The 19,539-nt window shown below is 40.8% G+C and overlaps 1 protein-coding gene across 5 annotated transcripts in view; it reads left to right on the top strand.

The window, feature by feature from the left end:
- Positions 1-9,758: 9,758 nt before the first annotated feature.
- The window catches only part of RHOBTB1 (Rho related BTB domain containing 1), a 121,457-nt gene continuing 111,676 nt past the window's right edge, over positions 9,759-19,539 (top strand). For 4 of the 5 annotated variants that reach the window (XM_059170171.1, XM_059170170.1, XM_059170167.1 and 1 more), the window contains exon 1: positions 9,759-9,983. The gene's annotated coding sequence lies outside the window, so the exon portion shown is untranslated. Of the gene's footprint in view, positions 9,984-15,263; positions 15,316-19,539 lie in introns of those variants that run through there. The other variant, XM_059170172.1, reaches the window with a different exon arrangement.

Here is a 19,539-nt window from a genome sequence, read left to right on the forward strand (position 1 = left end):
GCAACCACTACCACATACACTCCTTCCACGAAAGATTTGGTTTTGTTGTATGGTTTTGGATAGTTGGTGTGGTTTTAGGGAAAAGTTATTTAAGGTTTGAGGCTAAAAATTTGGAACTGGGAGCTAAGACAGACCTAAAACCCTCAATCATGCTTTCTAAAAAATGTCTACAGAGGACTGAATTGAAACCTCTGGAGGCCCACACCCTGGAGATATTTTGTGTAACCCTGATTATGCCACCCACAGGTGACCTGAAATCACAAAGCGAAGTCCTATATATGTGTAAGGAATTCTAACAATGTTCTGACTTCTTTCCCATAATAATCATACTGTTCCTTCTTTTTCTTTTTCATTTTTTCAACATCAAAGATTAAATTCTTTTCAGTCGGGCTTTGTTTGCCCATTATTTGCTAGTGCCTATATTAAGTTGGGACCAACCACTATCAAGTGATTACGTTAGGTTTATCTGACCTTCAAGTTTCAGAATGAAATTAGAAAGACAATAAATATAAGAGGATAGTTTACAGAATAATCAACTGGGCTCAATTATTTAGAACAGGATGCATGTAATATCCAAAATAGTTTCAAATATAACCAACAAAGTAATATAAGCTCTGGCTATGAAGACAATCTGTTTCTAGTCTTGCTCCTGGGGTTTTAAGCCAATAAGATTACCCATGTGCAATCCTGCCAATAAAAATGGACTCAGAGCACTCCGATCTCTCCCACTGGTGACACTTGTCTTAAGCCTTCTACCTTTGTTTCTTCCTTGTTTCTTGCTCTCATCTGCTCTACCCAAATTCTGACCTTTGGAGGTTTATGCTTTTGAATTTAATCAAAGACTTTGTTTCCTGGCTTTTGACCTCGGGATTCAGGGTATACTTGGCATCTAGCCCATCCTGTTCCTTTCCCACCTGAAGTAAAAGCATAATATTATAGCTACTATTTAGTGAGTAACTGTCATGTTAGGCTTGCGACAGGCATTTTATATACATCTCCTCAACTAATACCCCCAAAAGACTTCACTGATGAGTATTTTCTTAATATTTTATTTATTTATTTATTTGCAGGAGTGAAACAAACGGAGATTGCAAGAGAGAGCATAAGTGGGAAGGAGAGGGAGAAGCAGACTCCCGCAGAATGAGGGGCCTAAGATCCCAGGACCCTGAGATCATGACCGGAGCTGAAGGCAGATGCTTAACTGACTAAGGCACCCTGGCATCCCACTGATAAGTACTTTTATCACCTTGTTGTGATTGAAGAATCCGAGACTTGAGAAAGCTTAGACAGCAAGAGGCCAGGATTTAAGTGCAGATCTCAACCCTATGCTTTTTTTTTTTTTTTTTAAGATTTTATTTATTTGACAGACAGAGATCACAAGTAGGCAGAGAGGCAGGTGGGGGCGGCGGCAGGGGGGAGACTCCCTGCTGAGCAGAGAGCCCGATATAGGAGCTCCATTTCAGGACCCTGAGATCATGACCTGAGCCGTAGGCAGAGGTTTTAACGCACTGAGCCACCCAGGTGCCCCTCAACACTATGCTTTTAACTACCGCTTATACTATGGCTACATCCATATTTTCATTAAAAATAAATATTTACTGAGCACCTACTATGTTCCAGGTTCTGTGCTAAAGAATGACTAGACAGATGTGAATACAGACAGGGACCTTAATTTCACAGCAACTGTGTTCTCGAGATCATATTTTAAAGCAGCAACAGATAGTATCATTCCTGGAAGTGATAAGTGCTATGAAGAAAAAAATAAGTTAGGGCGCCTGGGTGGCTCAGTGGGTTAAGCCGCTGCCTTCGGCTCAGGTCATGATCTCAGGGTCCTGGGATCGAGGCCCGCATCGGGCTCTCTGCTCAGCAGGGAGCCTGCTTCCCTCTCTCTCTCTCTGCCTGCCTCTCCATCTACTTGTGATTTCTCTCTGTCAAATAAATAAATAAAATCTTTAAAAAAAAAAAAAAAAAAAAAATAAGTTAAAGTGCTGGAGAAGGGCTGGAGGGGTGGATGGCAACATTAGATGAGGAGGATGAAAGGAACATTGGAAAGGAACTGATCCCTTGAAAATCTGGACTAGAAACATTCCAGGCTGAGGACATTCCACTCATAGGTGCAGAGTCAAGAATGAGGATGCTGTCTTCAAGAAACAGAAAGATGTCTGGTGTCACTGAGCTTAGTGACCCAGTCAAGGGCTTGGGGAGACATATGGGAGAGATGAAAATGGTATGCAGAGCCAAGTCCTACAGGGCCTAGCTCCCAAGGCTAAGAGAACTCAATCCTACACACAGTGGGAACCACATCTGAAGGAAGGAAGTGACAGGAGTACAACGTAGTTTTGTTTTTTTTTTAAGATATTTATTTGACAGACAGAGATCACAAGTAGACAGAGAGGCAGGCAGAGAGAGAGAGAGGGAAGCAGGCTCCCTGCTGAGCAGAGAGCCCGATGCGGGACCCGATCCCAGGACCCTGAGATCATGACCCGAGCCAAAGGCAGCGGCTTAACCCACTGAGCCACCCAGGTGCCCGACAACGTAGATTTTTAAAGCACAGATAATGCACCATTTTAAAAAATGAATATGGAGAGAGAGAGACTAGAAAGACATTGAATGCATAAGGGACTCCAAAATTTCCAAATTCCTTTCAGAAATATTCCTTTCCATCCTACTGCTACTTTCCAAGTTTGAGATGGGGAAAATATCCAAGTTAGATGAGATTATAATCAAATTTTAGCATTTTCTTCCTTTAATTCAGGCCATAAAATCTAATATTAACCAGCTTATCAGGAATATCATGAGAAATACAGCTAACAAATTTAAAATCTGGAGTCTAGAGCCAGAAATTCAAATACAGGCAGAAAACACAAGAAATAAGGTGAGTTCCAGAATAAATATAAGTGTCCTAGAAGTTAACAAAGAAAAAATATTCAGCGTATTTTAACAACTAAACTGCAGGGTAACTTCATGCCCCTGGGAAAAAGAAAATCTTTATTTTCTCATAAAAGAATAAAGAACACACACATTTTGAGCACCATAAAAGCTGTAACTAAGGAAAGGCCATCTGGGCAACTAGATTGTCTTTACAATTCACTCCTCACTATTTTATTTGGTCCTATTTTATGTACATCAGGAAATTAGGTTTCCATCACTCTTGAATATTTTCTACCAAACTATTAGATATTATTGCTAAGTAGTAACCAATAATCCCCACCAAGTGGTTTAAAGGACTCTGCCGACCTGTGTCTTACTGATATTTTTATTTTTATTTTTTTCATTAAGACTGTATTACCAAAATAATATTATTTTGTGAAGGTTAAATTTCTTCTTTTTTTTAAGATTTTATTTATTTGACAGACAGAGATCACAAGTAGGCAGAGAGGAAGGCAGAGAGAGAGAGGAAGGGAAGCAGGCTCCCTGCTGTGCAGGGAGCCCCATATGGGGCTCGATCCCAAGACCCTGGGATCATGACCTGAGCGGAAGGCAGAGGCTTTAACCCACTGAGCCACCCAGGTGCCCCTGAAGGTTAAATTTCTAATTAGGAAAACAGGAGCTGGCAGTGACTTAGTGCAGAGTTCAATTCTGAGACCCCCCAAGGTGAAAAATAAAATAAATAATATAAAAATAAAATAACCTCTAAGGTCTCCTCTCAACCTTTACTAATTGCAAAGGAAACAAATCTCTAAGAAAGAATGATCCCTTTTCCTTCATGGGCACCCTTTAAGTAAGGGTCTTTGGGGAATTAAAACACCCTGGCCTGCCAGATACATGTGTCTGGACATAGTGAGGCACAGTCCAAGGTGTCTCACTTTCTCTAACTCATACTTGCAAAGAAAATGACGTTCTCACCCAGGTCACACTACAGTAGCATATCACAGTGAAAAGTACTCAGAATGACAAGTCAGAAGGTTTGGAATCTAGTCTTTGCCAGGATCCGGGGCTTTGACCGCAGGCAGGCCCTGTGGTAGGTATACCAAGCCTCAGCCTCTTTACTCATGCAAGGAGCTGTGTCAAGCCTCCTTTGATTCTCCAAATGGTATGGTATCATGATACTCAGCTAAGAGAACAGAACTAAACATATAGTCCTCCTACTAACGATATGCTGACATCGATTGTTACACAATGTTGTGGTGAGCAACTGAAAATTTACAAATTCATCCTGTAGATAAACATGTTAAGTCTTAGAGTGGGGAGAAGGGAGTCATTGAGAGCTTGAAAAAAATAGGGCAAACCTTTCTGGGGTGTAAGCAGTAAGAAGAGTTTGACTGTGTTTTCATATTATTTCAAACCTCAGGTTCTGTGGGTACGTTCCATTCTAAAAGAAAAGTCAACTAATTTAAAGAAGGCAGGTGAGTATGAAGTCAAACTCTTATGAGTTGGAGTAATTCTAAGCTAGAGTAGCAGGGTAAGTAATACTCCTAAGTAGACCCCAGACAACTTCTATCTGGCAAGTTTAATCTCCTCTGCCAAATCCCATAGTAAATTAAAAAGGTCTTCTTCTTATTTATCTCGAAATTACAGAATGATCACAAGACAGAAAAGAGAACAAAGATTTTTTAAAAGGTGTTGGATAGAACGCCTGGATGGCTCAGTCAGTTAAGCGTCCTCCAGCTCATACATTCAGGTCATGACCCCAGGGTCCTGGGATGGAGACCCACATCAGGCTCCCTGCTCAGCAGGGAGTCTGCTTCTCCCTCTACCCTTCCTCCTGCTCATGATCTCTCTCTCTCTTTCAAATAAATATGGAAGTAAATAAAATTTTAAAAGGTTCCGGAAAATCCATACCCTGAATAGGTATTCTCTGATTAAGAAGTTGGTTTTTACTTGTTTTGTTTTGTTTTTTCTTTCAGGAGCAGGGTTTTGGGTTCCAATGAATTATTTTACCCCTGGTTATGGAAATTAATGTTTCCAAACATTTCTGATAGACAGTCCATCAGTTAAACATGATCTGTATATATCCCCAATATTTATTCATCTATTAATTTATTAATAAGATGCATTGCATATGCCATTATACACTATAAAAACATAAACACAAATAGAATTGTTAAAAATCAATGATGAACTAGATCATACTTCTTATTTTCTTACTAAGTCACAGTGCTTCACATTATTAGCCTATGTCTCAAAGCGTAATATATACTCAAGGTAAGGCTCATTGGTAATAAAATTAGATATTATTCCATATTTCATATGTCTTCTTGATCATTTCATTGAGAGGCAGAAGCTGACTTCTGGTAAGACTGAATTAAGTAAATCATTAACATTTTTAACCTCCCATTATGGCAAAGAATTCTTACTATAATCAGAAAGCTTCAATTCCACAATTTCCTGTTATTTGCTTATGCTTGTACTATTAGCATTATCTTCTTTACAGAAATCCTTTTAAGACATTTTTCTATTTTGTGACTGCTGGTTTGGTTAATACTGAATAATAGAATCATTAATTCCTTAAGTGAACACATATAAAATCAGTAAGATACAACACAATGGAAATGAAAAAAAAGAAGAGTAAGGATCACATGTTAGCCCCTCCATGCTGTGAGATCTTCCAGTATTTTCTCAGAATGCCTCTGCTAGGGAGCACAGGAGACCAACTGACCTATCAGCAACTAAGGTAGCCATATCAATCTGTATATTATATATTTGCAAAAGCTTAGGGCTTTTTTTTTTTAAAAAACTAAAAAAAAAAAAAAAAAAAAGGAAGTTTAAGTTTACTGCCCACAGCCTATTTTGGAAGTAAAGGGTAGAAGCAGCTGTGGTAGGTAAGGAAAGCTATTATCGTAAATATCTGATACTTTACTTGAATATCAATGGGCCATGACTATGTTCTAAGCACACCGTAACACAAGAGCCCTTCCCTGGACCAGTAGAAAGTTTTATGGAGTTTAGAGGATGTGGTCTCTTGAAACAGCATTTTTCACTGTGGTGAACATGACCAGACCATCCTTACTCCTATGAGCTTCAGTCATTCATGACCTCAGAAACAAGCTGTACAAGACTTTTGTTTACATTAAATACTTACTCTATTCTTGGTTCCAGATAAGATTAATCTTCAAACCTCATTATTCCAGGAGATCGTGCAAAGTTTGTTAATTGTCTGAAGGTCACACCATCACACCATTTCATGCATTAGTAATCTTGAAATGATTGACTATAATGTATGAGTATAGATTGCATCGAAACTTTCTTTTACATTGTATGTAATTTATCTTAGTTGGCTAAGGCTGCCATAACAAAATACCATAGATGGGATGGCTTAAACAACATACATTTGTTTCTCACAGTTCTAGAAGTTGGGGAGTCTAAGATCAAGGTGCCTCTGGGCTTGGTTCCTGATGAGAACTCTCTTTATGGTTTGCAGTTGCCATCTCTGGGTGCTCACATGGCTTTTCCTCTGTACTACAGTGAACTCTCCAGTGTCTCTTCTTAAAAAGACACTAATCCTATCAGATCAGGGCCCTTCACTTATGACCTCATTTAACCTTAATTACTTCCATAAAGACCCTATTTCCAAGTTTGGTCACATTGGAGATTAGAGCTTCAACATACTAATTTTGGGGAGACACATTCAGTCTGTAACATAATTTATATGCTTTTAAAAAAAAAGATTGTATCTATTTGAGAGAGAGAGAGAGAGAATGAGTGGGGGAGAGGTGCAGAGGGAGAAGCAGACTTCCCACTGAGCAAGGAGCCCACGCGAGGCTCAATCCTAGGACCATAAGATTATGACCTGAGCCGAAGGCAGACACTTAACCCACTGAAGCACCCAGCTCCCCCAATTTATATGCTTTCTTTCCAAATATTTATTTTGTATCTTCTGCATGCATGACATTACAACCAAGTTGTTCTCATTCTAAAGGAGAGACAACAAACAATAAATGTGTGCATGTGTATGTGTGCAAATTATAAGGAAAACTCAAGTGGAATAAAGAGAGAGTGAGAGGGTTGCAAGAGGAGACTATTTTAGAAGAGGTGGTCAGGGATTACCTCTCTTGATAGGAGCATGAGGGAGCAAATATCTGTTACTGAGGAGTATGCCTCAGTAGAATATTGAGAGGAAGAGTCCAGGCTCAAAGACTGAGCAATGAGAGAACAGCAGAAAGACTAGAGAGGGTGGCAGGGTTGGGGAGGGGACAGTGACAAAGATGGAGGCAAAGAGAGATGGAGTGTCAGATATGTAAGGTTTTGGTGGTTAACTAGAGTCAAGTTTGTGTTGTCAAAATGGGAAGTGATTGAGAGTGATGGGAAGGGGGGCAGCTGGGTGGCTCAGCCGGCTTAGCATCGGCCTTCAGCTCAGGTCATGATCCCAGGGTCCTGGGTTGGAGCCCCACATCCATCAGTCTGTCTGTCCATCAGTCACTCAGGCTCCCTGCTCAGCAGGGAGTCTGCTTTTCCCTCTTCCTCTACCATTCCCCAGGCTCACAGGCACATGCAAATGTGTTCGCGCTCTCTAAGTAAGTAAATAAAATTAAAAAAAAAAAAAAAAGTGATGGGAAGCCGTTGGTGGTTTTTGAGCAGAGGATTGATGTGAGCTAATATATACGCTTTTTGTTTTGTTTTTTAATTTATTCATCTCTTTATTAATTATTTTTATTAACACATAATGTATTATTTGCCCCAGGGGTAGAGGTCTGTGAATCGTCAGGCTTATACACTTCACAGCGCTCAGCACATATACTTTTAAAGTGTCACCTTAAATTCTCCATGGGTAATAGAACATAAGCACAAGATTGAGAGCAGGAAGACAAGTACAGAGCCTTTTGCAGAAATCCAAATAGGCAATGCTGCTTTGGGAGAGTGGTAGTTAGGGTCAGATTTGGAAAACATTTTGAAGCTAGAGCTAATCAGGGTTTCCTGATGGACTGAATATGTGACATGAAAGAAAGGATAGCCAAAAACAAAACAAACAAACAAACAAACAAAAAACTAAAACAAAAAACCTTTGCAGCACTGAAATAACTCTAGAGTTCAAAATCAAAATAGGAATGTAGAAGTCAGAGCACTTAGAAGGTCTCCTCTCCTAGCGCTCCATACTTCCACACACTTTTCACAGGCACAATTAACTATGTTTGCACTTGCCTGTTTAGTGACTCTCTCTCCACCCACAGAATGTGAACTCCTAGATAGGAGAACTTGTATCTATCTGTCTAGTCCACCCTTATATCACCTGTACCAAGCTCAATGCCAGGCAGTTTTCCAGTCCTCATTAAATACTTTTAAAAATGAATGTATACCTTGATGTTTTAAAGAGAAATGTTGGTTAAAACAGCTCTCACCCTCTAGGATCTACTTTTTAAATCTTCTGTCTCCTGTAGTTACCAGATGCATGTACCAGGCCTCTAGAAACTAGTAGTTAAACCAAGCTGAAGGGAGTAACTGTGTATAGGGCTTGTTTTCCAAAGAGGAGCGTTGTTTAGAGTAGTGACATTCTCAGCCTACTTAGGCGTGTTGTAAAGGTGTTGGAGGAGTAACTCCAGAAGTTCCGTGAGTGGAAATGTAGTGCTCAAGTCACATTCTACAATAAAAGGTTGTAACAAAAAAAAAAAAAAAAAAAAAAAAATGAATGAATACCAAAGTTTTGAGCAATCTTTAAATTACAGCTTATTAGGAACAATTGGAAAAAAGATGGAAACTAAAAGGCAATATATTCATTAGATGGCAGATAGGACTAGAGATTCTGTTTTCTAGCTTACCTTTCGTTATCATTTAACATCTAAGACAAAACCAATTTTATCTCACCAGAAAGATGTTGTGTCTCCTATCAGCTGGTGGTGACCTCATTCTTCTGTAAAGGGAGTTTTACCATGATCTGCCATCATAACTGCTGTTGATGATCCGACAACATATTATACATTTAATCTGCTTAATAATTCTTAGAAAAGTATTATTTCTGCTAAAAATAATAGATACTACTAGCGTTCCATAACTCAAATTCAAGCAAAATGGCAAAACTGAAGAGTGAGATCTACAGATAATTTCCAAATCTTATTTTCAATGATTGCAGACAGTCTCTCCCATAAACTTTTATACCCGCTGTTAAAAGCTCTTCAAATTGTTTTTGTTGCATTTCATTTTCACCCCTCCTCCATATAGCCAGGGAAATAAAAAAGGCGACTGAAGACAGGGAAAGTTCTGGAGATTTGGAAGTGCGAGGTAGTGACCTATGTAATCCTGGTCATTGAAAGGTCTGAATTATCCAGATGAGACCATGCTAGGAGCTTGGGGCAGAGCTAGCATATAATGAATGTACTGGTTTCCAGCATTAAGTTTTTATTAAAAAATTAAGTTCCTTTAACCCTTCCACTGAAATGTCACTCGGCTGGGGTTCTGAAGGGCAAACGTGCAAACGGCTGCAGTAATGATAGGGAGTCTTTGTGTAAACTACCCAACACGACATCGAGTGATGTGTGGTTTGTGATGTCAGCAGAAACCGCAGATAGAATCGCTTGGGTTTCTATCCCTTGGCTAGAGAACGTCCCTACAAGAAAAGGCTGACCCTTGACTCCGCCAGAAACTTTCCCCAGACTTGGCCTTCACTAGTAGAAGGAGTCGCCCCCCTCCTGGCACCCCACGGGAATCCCAGAGGTGGGTCGTGGGGACGGCGACATTGGGGCGCGGTCCCTCCCGCCATGAGTAGACAAGGGCGGGGTCACAGGCGCTAGGACTGACCGGGGCTTGAGGACCCCCCAGTGTAGGGGGTGGAGCTGGCGCCGCGGGGTGCCAGCTCCGGGGAAGAGGGGCGGGGATCTGAGCGGCCCAGGGCCCCGCCCGAAGGTCTCGGAGCAGGCCGCGAGGTGGGGAGGGCCCGGCAGCCCCCACCCCGCAGAGAGGCGGCGGCCGGCCGCAGCGCGGTGGCCCAACGCCGAGGTTCCTGGCCCCCGAGGTGAGAGAGGGTGGGGTCGGGCGGCTTTACAAAGCCGGAGCGCTAGCCCGGCCAGCCGCAGGACCGCCAGACGTTGCCGCCGCGCCTCCAGAGTCTGCAGGTAGAGTCAGCGCAAGCGGGGCGGGGCCGCGTCGGGGGGCATGGGGGACGCGCCAGGGTGGGAGGTGTTACTCAGAGGGTCCCTCCATGCGCGCTCTCGCGGTACCCGCGCACCCAGGGGACGCGAGGTCTTGAAGCATCCCTTTGTACCCCTGGAAGAGAGGTGACCTGGTTACCTTACGCTGACCTCCTGACAGCTGCCCAGCGGCACTGAGAACGCACGGGGCCTCACAGGGTGTTAGCTTCCAATATACTTTGGGTGTTCTCTGCACCCTCCAACCCAACTGGCCTCCATCACACACACACACACACACACACACACACACACACACACATACACACACATACACACACACACACACACACACACACACACCACGGAGGCGGAGGCCTGAGGGATTAGAGGGATAGAGACACTGTCACTCAGAAGAGATTAGAATCTGGGCAGGACGACGTGTCCATGCTGGAATCTTCAGAAAGTAGGTGCAGCATCTGCAGCTCCTCATTTCCAGCCCCCAGGTGATGCGTGATTGATTTTTCTTGGTTTGGTAGCTTTGAAAGCCCTAGGCTGTAAAAGGTTTGGGTCAACAATGAGACTTTAATCCATACAGGCTTTCTTTGCCCGGCTCTTCAACACCTTCTTATATCTGGAGGAGGGGTACATTGGAGGATCCTAAAAACTTTGCAGGGAATGTTCAAAGTTGCTAAGTGTTTTTCAATTTGTAACTTTTTGAAAAAGAAAATATAAACTTTCTTAGTTTGAGTTAGGTTTTATTTCTTTAACATACGTGCATTCATTTGGAAAGAACTGGTGCTGTCATTAGAGAGTGAGTCCAGTAAGTATGGCATCATTAGAACTGAAAATCAAGTTAACTCTATAGTTCCAGAAAAGTTGCTTCCTAATGTGTCTATTTATGTGCTTTGTTACTGGGATGTGTCTTGCTGGGAATGCTGTCAATATCACCTTGGTGTCTTCTGAGGTTTCCCCTGATGTTGGCCACCTGACCTGGGACAGAGCCTAGTATGCCCCTTTCTCCTTGTGTTTCAAGTGGACACCAACCTGCTTGCAGACCTCTAGCCCTGGTGTCTGGTGAGGGGGGAAAAGTATCAAAAATGTGCTCTTGGCAAATTTGGGAGCAAGGAGAATTGCAGTAGATTTTTTTTCCCCCATTAAAGTTTTCACGTATTGGCAATTTAAAACCCAAAGCATTGTTTACCACCTGTCAGACTCACTCGTAAGTGTAAGGATTAACTAATAAAAGATTTGTAAAATGCTTCCTGAATATAAAATTCCATAAATATGCAAAATAGTAATAATCCACCCATTGTTAAATTTATGTAGCCGCTTCTGCCATGCATACAAGATGATTTAGAATGCATGTTTCCTGTCAATTAAACAATGAGTTTAGAGTAAAATAATGAGTTCAATTCACATCCTGTGAAACTTTGAAATAAAATTTCTCCCATAAGGCAGCATCGGCAGAGAATCATAAAGTAAGCAGCATTTCAAAAAGTTATATATGGAATGGCACTTACCTTATGGCTGGGGGAAAAGGGACCCAGTAGTTGAACTTCCAAAACTAAGAAATATTCAGCCCTGGTTCAAGTGTGCCTGAACCATAAATATTCCCTCACATTTGGGGTATGTCTAAGGGGAGAGCAAACAGCTTTTGTGGGATGGCCTTAGAGCTAGCTGTCCGCTTTAATCCATGAAATATGCCTCTCAGTATTTTAAGGCTGAAGTTCAATCTGTGGTTTTGTCCACAATGAAGAAAATCTTCACAGTTACTTAGATAAATTATTCATTCTTCTAATACCATGGGCTTGGTTTTTAAGTATCCTTAATACCGGCAATCATGTTAATATCCTGCAGATAATCAAATTAATTTGTTCCCAGTGGATTGAGTGACATGTTAACATCACATTTTTTCTTGACGTGTATTTAATAATAGTGTCTCATTTCTCTGCTTACTGGTTTCCTAGAGTAAAACCTGTTTCTTATATGCGAATTGTAAGTACAAATATTACTAAGGATGGTCCTTTTCTGTTTTATGAAGACAACTGTAGTTTTCCCACCTGCAAATTAAGCTGTGAGCAGAACCACAAATTTGGAGATGTTTTCTTGACATCTTTCCACCTTCAGTGGCCTTTCCTCATTTCCTCCACTCAGCCCTCAGCTGAGTAGCTGCTGAACGGGCCCCAGCCCGATATTCCAGAACTTCCCCACTGTTAGCACTCTTCCTTTATCCAAATCACTTAACCTCTGCCCTACTTATTTTCCAACAGTTGGGTTTGGGTGAAAGTGCACTCGGTGAAAAATCAAAGGAGTTTTCATTTACTGAGCACGGTGCCTATGATGTACCAGGCAATCAGCCGCATTAGCTCATTCAATCCCTGTAACAATCTGATGCAGTCGATATCATCTGTGTTTCACACAAAAGAAAACTGGGTCTCAAAAAAGCTCTGGTACCCAAGGACGAGCAATTGATGAGTCAAAGAGCGAGGATTTGAACCAAAGCATTGTGGTGCTTCCTGCTGCACTGTGATCCTGATCCCTCGGAAGAGCTCACATTCCAGACTGAGGCATGGAAGAGTTCTCCCATTGACTGACTGGCCATTTGACCTCAGATCAGTCCCTTCAGCCCTTTGGGCTTCTGATTTCCTTTCTCTAGTTTTGAATTAAATTCCCTCTCAGAGATGGAAGAGACCTTTGGATGCCAAGCACATAAACAGCTCCTCCCACAGGATTCCAGAATATGCTCTTCCCTGCCCTGGCCTTTCCTCCAACCCCCTCCCTGGTCTCTTTTTCCTTCCTGCTGGTCGAAGTAAATATCGCCCCCTCCAAGAGGCTCTTCCCGAACACTCTTCTGTTATTTTCTATCTCAGGCCCAGTGATCCCTTTAAAACTCTGATTACAAACTGCACTTATTTTACTTACACGTCTGTTTACATGTGGCTATTGTTTTTATCTTCTCCATCATTCCCCCATCAGACTGTAAGCCGCATGAGCCTGGAGCTCTTTCTGCCTGACTTTTTTCATTACTGTCTTCCCAGGGTCTAGCACAGTGATGCACAGCATATAGCTGTGATCAGTTAGTGTGTTTGAATGATTATGAATTATATGATTGTAATTATATAATGAATAATTATCTCCTGCAAAGGATATGTGCTAATGGCCGATATACTGTCCTATCCCTGGGAAAACCCAAATGAAGCATCATCAATCTTACACTCTTACCGTGAGCCTATTATGAATGGGGATCCAAGCACATTAATGGAGAAAACACAGCTACCATGGGTCTCCCTGGACAAGCAGACACACTACATATAGTCCAAGCCCCATATTTTACAACAGAGAAAACTGAACCTCAGAATGATAACGGGAACTTAGGTTCAGAAGACACACTAGAGGGACGCCTGGGTGGCTCAGTTGGTTAAGCCGTTGCCTTTGGCTCGGATTATGATCCCAGAGTCCTGGGATGGAGTCCCACATCAGACTCCTTGCTCCACAGGGAGCCTGCTTCTCTCTCCGCCTCTTCCTGCTTGTGCGCACTTGCATGCTCTCTCTCTCTCTCTCTTTGACAAATAAATAAATAAATAAAATATTTTTTAAAAAAGAAGAAGAAGAAGAAGACGATGACGACACACTGGAGACCAACTAATGGTCCAAACGATTATTTTATGGATGAGGACCCAGAACATAAAATAGAGAATCTGTGCAACCTGGCTTCTAGACCAGCACACACCTCACCAAGCCCTCCAAAATCACAGGGACTACCCAGTCAACAGCGGCAGGGAGTGTTAGGAAATGACACTTTTTTTTCACCCCTGAAATCCCAAAGAGCCTTAGGTTTCCCAGACCAATCCTGTATAGCAACATTAATACACAGTAGAACACTCTACTTCAGATAATCTTATTTTTTAAATTTTGTATGGCCTGTATAAATTTCAGTGACTCATTTACTATTTTAATGATCTATCAGGCAGCCTTTTAATACCTATCGTTAGTTTACCAGTTCTGTTTAAATGCTGAGGAGCTCCAAATGGCAAATCTACACGGCTGAGCATTTACCACTAGCATGATAGATTCAAGATACATTTAAAAGATGATTGATATTTTAAACTCCAAATGATGATGGCTTGTTTTTAAGGACTAAAATAACTTTTCTTCTCTAACTTAAAGAGCAATCCTTGCTAGAGTATTACATCCCATAAAAAAAAAAAAAAAAAAGCAGTCCTTAAACTTTAGAGGGCATAAAAATCATCTGGAAGGCTTTTAAAAACCCAGATTATTTAGAGCCTTTCTGCACATTTCTGAATTAATAGGTCTGAGATTGGGCCCAGATAATTGCATTTTTAACACCTTTAGTGATTTTCTCAATCAAATAGTCTGAAGACCTCACTGTGAGATTCAATAATACTCTTAGTATGTTTTGAAATTTTCCTGGTTCCTTATAAGAGGATTTTTTTAAACAAAGGAAATTGGGGGAAAGTTCGAGGTGAAGCTAGCAAATAGTGTACTAGGTATGATGGGAATCTGTTTCCTTGTAGCAAAAGCCATATATATATAATCATGATATAGCTATTGGGTTTGATATCGCCCCCAAATCAAGAATGTTCCAAAATGTTTCTGTTGGACCACTAAAGTAAATCAGTAATTAGCAATAAATTTAAGTGTTCTGTGAAGTAGTAATGAAGCCCCTTGCCCTCCAGATGATTATACTCAGTATAGCAGAGAGAAAAGATTTATATCCACAAAACATTCAAGGAAAGGACTGCAGATCAAGTACACGATGCCCGGTTAAATTTGAATTTCAAATACACAACAAATCATGTTTTAGTATAGGCATGTCCCATATAATATTTTTTTTATTTGCTAAATCTGGCAACCATGCTCAGTGAACAATAGCATTTAATTGAATTAGTTTCCAGGACTTGGGGCTGGGTAGGGGGCCGGGTGGAGAGGGGATGGTAATGCTGAGCTTTGAGAAACTGATAAAAGTTCTGAGAAAAGTGCCCAATAGCACTTTCTAACACAACTCTCATAGTATTGCATAGATCCAGGCTGCCAAAGTTCTTGGGGACATCAGGATCATTTGCAACGTAGACAGTAGAGGCCGGCTCTTCAAACTACTTCTTCTGGGCTGGTGGGTCTAGAAGGTATCTTGCAAAAGTAGAATATGAACTTGGCCTTTTTTTTTTTTATCTTAGATTTTATTTACTTATTAACTTGACAGAGAGCAAGCAAGAGAGAGAGAGAGAGAGAGAGTGTGTGTGTGTGTGTGTGTACAAGCAGGAGGAGCAGCAGAGAAGAGGAAGAAACAAACTCTCCGGTGAGCAAGGAGCCCGATGTGAGGCTTGATCCTAGGACCCCCGGGATCATGACCTTAACTGAAGACAGGTGCTTAACCTACTGAGCCACTCAGGTGCCCCTGGACTTGGCCTTTAAGAGAAGGAGAATTTAGCTGGATTGTGGGTTTAAACTTCTTAAGGCTTTGACAGAAGGCAGGTTCCCTTAGGCCTTGAGGATTTTTAGTAAGGAATATTGAGAAATTAGCTTGGACTGGTTTCTCGAAAAGTCCAGACTGTGGACAGCCTTAAATTCTGAAGGGTTTTAAGAAACCCTTCAGAAAGGGTTGGGAAACAGTGTGTGCTTAGTGATGTATTGGTTAGGGATGAGAAGGTGATCAAAGGGAGATGGTAGAGTGAAATTGGAGGTGGCCTGGGCTCCAGGGTCAATAGCCTGGTGTCAGCTCCGGTGTCAGCTCCTCCGTTAACAAGCTGGGAAGCTTTTGGTGTGTGTGCAAGTTCTGTGGGCCCCAATCTCTTAAACTGCAAATTGGGGATAATAATAGGGAGCTTCTAACAAGGTGGTTGTGAGGGTGAAAGGAAGGGCTTGGCACAGTGGGTGACACCGCATATTCAATCGGTGGTACCTAACGCTAGAATACACGACCCTTGTTGTTGTTGTTGTTGTTGCTGCTGCTGCTGTTGTTGTTGTTGTTGTTGCTGCTGCTGCTGTTGTTGTTGTTGCTGCTGCAGCTGTTGTTGTTGTTGTTGTTGCTGTTGTTGTTGTTGTTGTTGTTGCCCCCTTAGTATTTAAGGGGTATCAGCGGCCCAGGAGCCTACAAGAATGGTGAAATATTGTTTGATCTGTATTTAGAGAAAGCTTTAACATCTCCCTTTTCCAAGTTAAAATTTCATTATCAAAAAACAGTAAGCGCAGAAACAAGTTAGTAAAAGAATGTACTTTTAACTGAGGATCTTAAAGTAAATACATTCGACCTTTCCTGATTTTTCCCAGGAGAGGGAGTATTATGGACAATTTCAATCAAATACTCCTATCCAGAATCAAGGAAACTTTAATTGCATGTGTTACTCTTTTTTTTTTTTTTTAAGATTTTATTTATTTTATTTATTTGACAGAGAGAGATCACAAGTATATGGAGAGGCAGGCAGAGAGAGAGAGAGAGAAGCAGGCTCCCCGCTGAGCAGAGAGCCCGATTCGGGACTCAATCCCAGGATCCTGAGATCATGACCTGAGCCGAAGGCAGCGGCTTAACCCACTGAGCCACCCAGGCACCCGCATGTGTTACTCTTAATAGCAGATTTGCCATCGTAACTCTCACCTTAGCTAATATTTAAATTAATTTGCGCACGATAAGCTCAGACTCATCATTCAGAAAGTTGTTCCCCAAAGCCATTTAAACCGCAAAGCAGATGAGTATATCGGAGAGAATTCATGCAACACTCTGCCTTCTCAGAGTTGACTGATAATGCAGCAAATGGGCTCCTAGGGGCTCTGGAGTCCGACTTTTCAGGTTCCAATCCTAGCCATCTCCTGTGAGCAGCTTTGTGACCAGGCAAATCGCTTTGCCTCTCCAGACCTCAGTTTCTCCCTCTCTGTAAAACAAACCTTCTAACAGCCTTCCCTCCCAGTGCACGCGCACAGAGCTCTCACATGGTTTCTGGTTCCCAGTAGGCGTCCCACAGAATTCTGTGACCTCACTGTCATCTTCATCTTATCAGGATGTTACTTCTTTAATATATGCATAAAGAATTTAATTTAGGAAAACATCTAATAATGTGGGAAATATTTATGATCTTTAGTCACCTCTTAATGTATTGTTTTACATGGTCAGGGCTATTGAGAACATTTTCCAAACCAGAGTCCAGGCTGCTTATTCCAAAGAATGTTTAATCCCAGTTTTCATGATGTGTCACTTTGTCCAGCTCATCCATCTTCAACTTTTATAGGGTGATTGGTGCTTTTCTAAAAAGCTTTGGGTTTCAAACTGTATATTAAAGCGTCTGGGCTCTAGAATTTACTTGGCTCATAAACCTATGGCACGGAACAATATGGGATTGGTTTACAGTACATTATAGTTACAGGTATGATAGTTATGGTTTATTTGGTCTGCACTGAGCACCTTGAGGGCATCTCCCACAGTGCCTTAAAGATGGGAGACTCAAATACTTATTGAATGAAATTAATATGTAACAAAATACCTCGCATTCTTTTTCTGAAGATACGTTTCCCTCACCTTAGGAAATCTAACTTTTAAAAATATGAGAGAGCTCTGACTTTCATGCATAAAAGCATGAATCTGATATTTCTAGACTGAAGTACTGAAAGTAAATTTGGAGATCTACCATTGATATTTCCTAGAAGAGATATCTATAGACTATAACACCTCCCTTCTTTGCATTAGCTGGTCCCTTTATCTCAAATATTCTCCCCTCGGATATTGCTTGTTTTATGTTCGTTTTTTTATAGTCTACCCTACCTCCACTAGACTAGAAGCATCCTGAGGTTAGAGGTCAAGCCTACACATTTATTGCTGTTTACTGCAATAAACAGCTACAGAGTATCTATTGCAGCACTAGGTACTTAGTGGGTAATCAATAAATAGGCTGTCAATTAGTTGAGTGTCAGAAGACCAAGATCTGGTCTTATGCAATTATTCCACTGCAAAACAGTAATCTTTTTTTTTTTTTAATCTTTTGGGTCAAAACCACCTTTCAGAATTGGAATTAAAATCACGAAATGCCTCATTAATAAAATTTTACATGCTCAAAATTTTGCATATAATCTCAGTCCCTGGGCCTCAGTCTAGGAATCCCAGTTCTAAAGGTATATATGTAAATACTAAGAAAATCTAACTGAAATATTAAACTAAATATCACAAAAAATTTAATTACTATGAATACCAATGTGTTAATATTCATGCATCTATAGTAATAAATTATATGTTGCCTCAGGAAAATTCTACAACCCTCCAAAGGAAAAAAAAAGGCATCTATAAATGTTGAATGTTTTATTTATATGCTGGAAAGGATTTAAGGCTTATAGAGAAAGGCTAATAAAAATACATACTGTACAGCAATATAAAATATATTTCAAAGAGGTGAGAAAAAATGAGTCAAAGGAAAAAAATAAGGCTAAGAACATAAGATGGGGCCAGGAGAGAGATTCATACTCAAAATTTATGCCATGAAATTCAACACTCTTGCTAGAAGATAGTAACAAATTTTGTTCTCTGTTTTTTATCAACCAATGCAAAGGAGAAAAATATAATCAGTTATGTCCTGCAGAGGGTCGTGTTTTATATATACTTTTATATGAATACATGGATATGTATTTAATAGCAAACTGTTTCTTAAAAGAAGGAAGTTTCATTATGATAATAAAGAACGGAGATTATATTTCCAATGTTCATTTGTGGCAAGTGTCCTTGTACCAGAGCCTGAAATAACCCATAATGAATGTCCAAAAATAACTGACACTTTGGATGTTTACATGAAGATGTTATGGCTTTCCTTGAAGGAGGAGACCTCTTGAGGTCAGTGAGGCCCTCACAGAGCTCAGAGGAGGGGTGGGGGACAGACTAGGAAAACAAAGGGTTTTCTGCATTGTCTCACACCCCATCAGTCCCTGCAGCAGTTCACCCTTTCCACTGCTGCACACTATTTAAATATGATGCCTGAAGCTCTCATTCTCCCCTTGAAGGCGTATGCACCTAGGATGTTGTCTAACATTAAGTTATTCCCCCTAACCTTAGTTTCCTTGGATAACAGTCTGTCATAGGGACTTCTACGCCTTCTCTCTTTGAGAGAGCAAATACAATAACTAGCTTCTCAGAACATTATGTGGATTTGTGGCATTCTCAGAGGGGCTATAAATGGATCACATTGACAGCTTTATTTGTCATTCTTAAATGGAATGTGTTTTTCCCCCTTTGAGTTAAATCGAAATCAGATGGCATTTCTTATTTCAGTGTGGAATGTTTTTACTCTCATAATTGCAAAATGGCATTCATAACTGATACTATTCTAATTTACAAAATTTGTGTTTTATTATTGGGGGGTTTCTATTTGCAAAGTAACTGAAGGAAAACAACTTATGCAACATTTTCGTTTTGCCTATTTATTGAGATCCTGATATAGTTGCTAGAATTTTGTCGCCATATGGAAGCAGAGACAATTATATTGCATGTAATGACATGGATTTTAGAAGCAAGGATATAAAAAGATATACCCAGCAGAATACCCACAAC

The sequence above is a fragment of the Mustela lutreola genome, chromosome 4 (genome assembly GCF_030435805.1).
Source record: "Mustela lutreola isolate mMusLut2 chromosome 4, mMusLut2.pri, whole genome shotgun sequence".
In the NCBI taxonomy this organism is placed as follows: Eukaryota; Metazoa; Chordata; class Mammalia; order Carnivora; family Mustelidae; genus Mustela; species Mustela lutreola.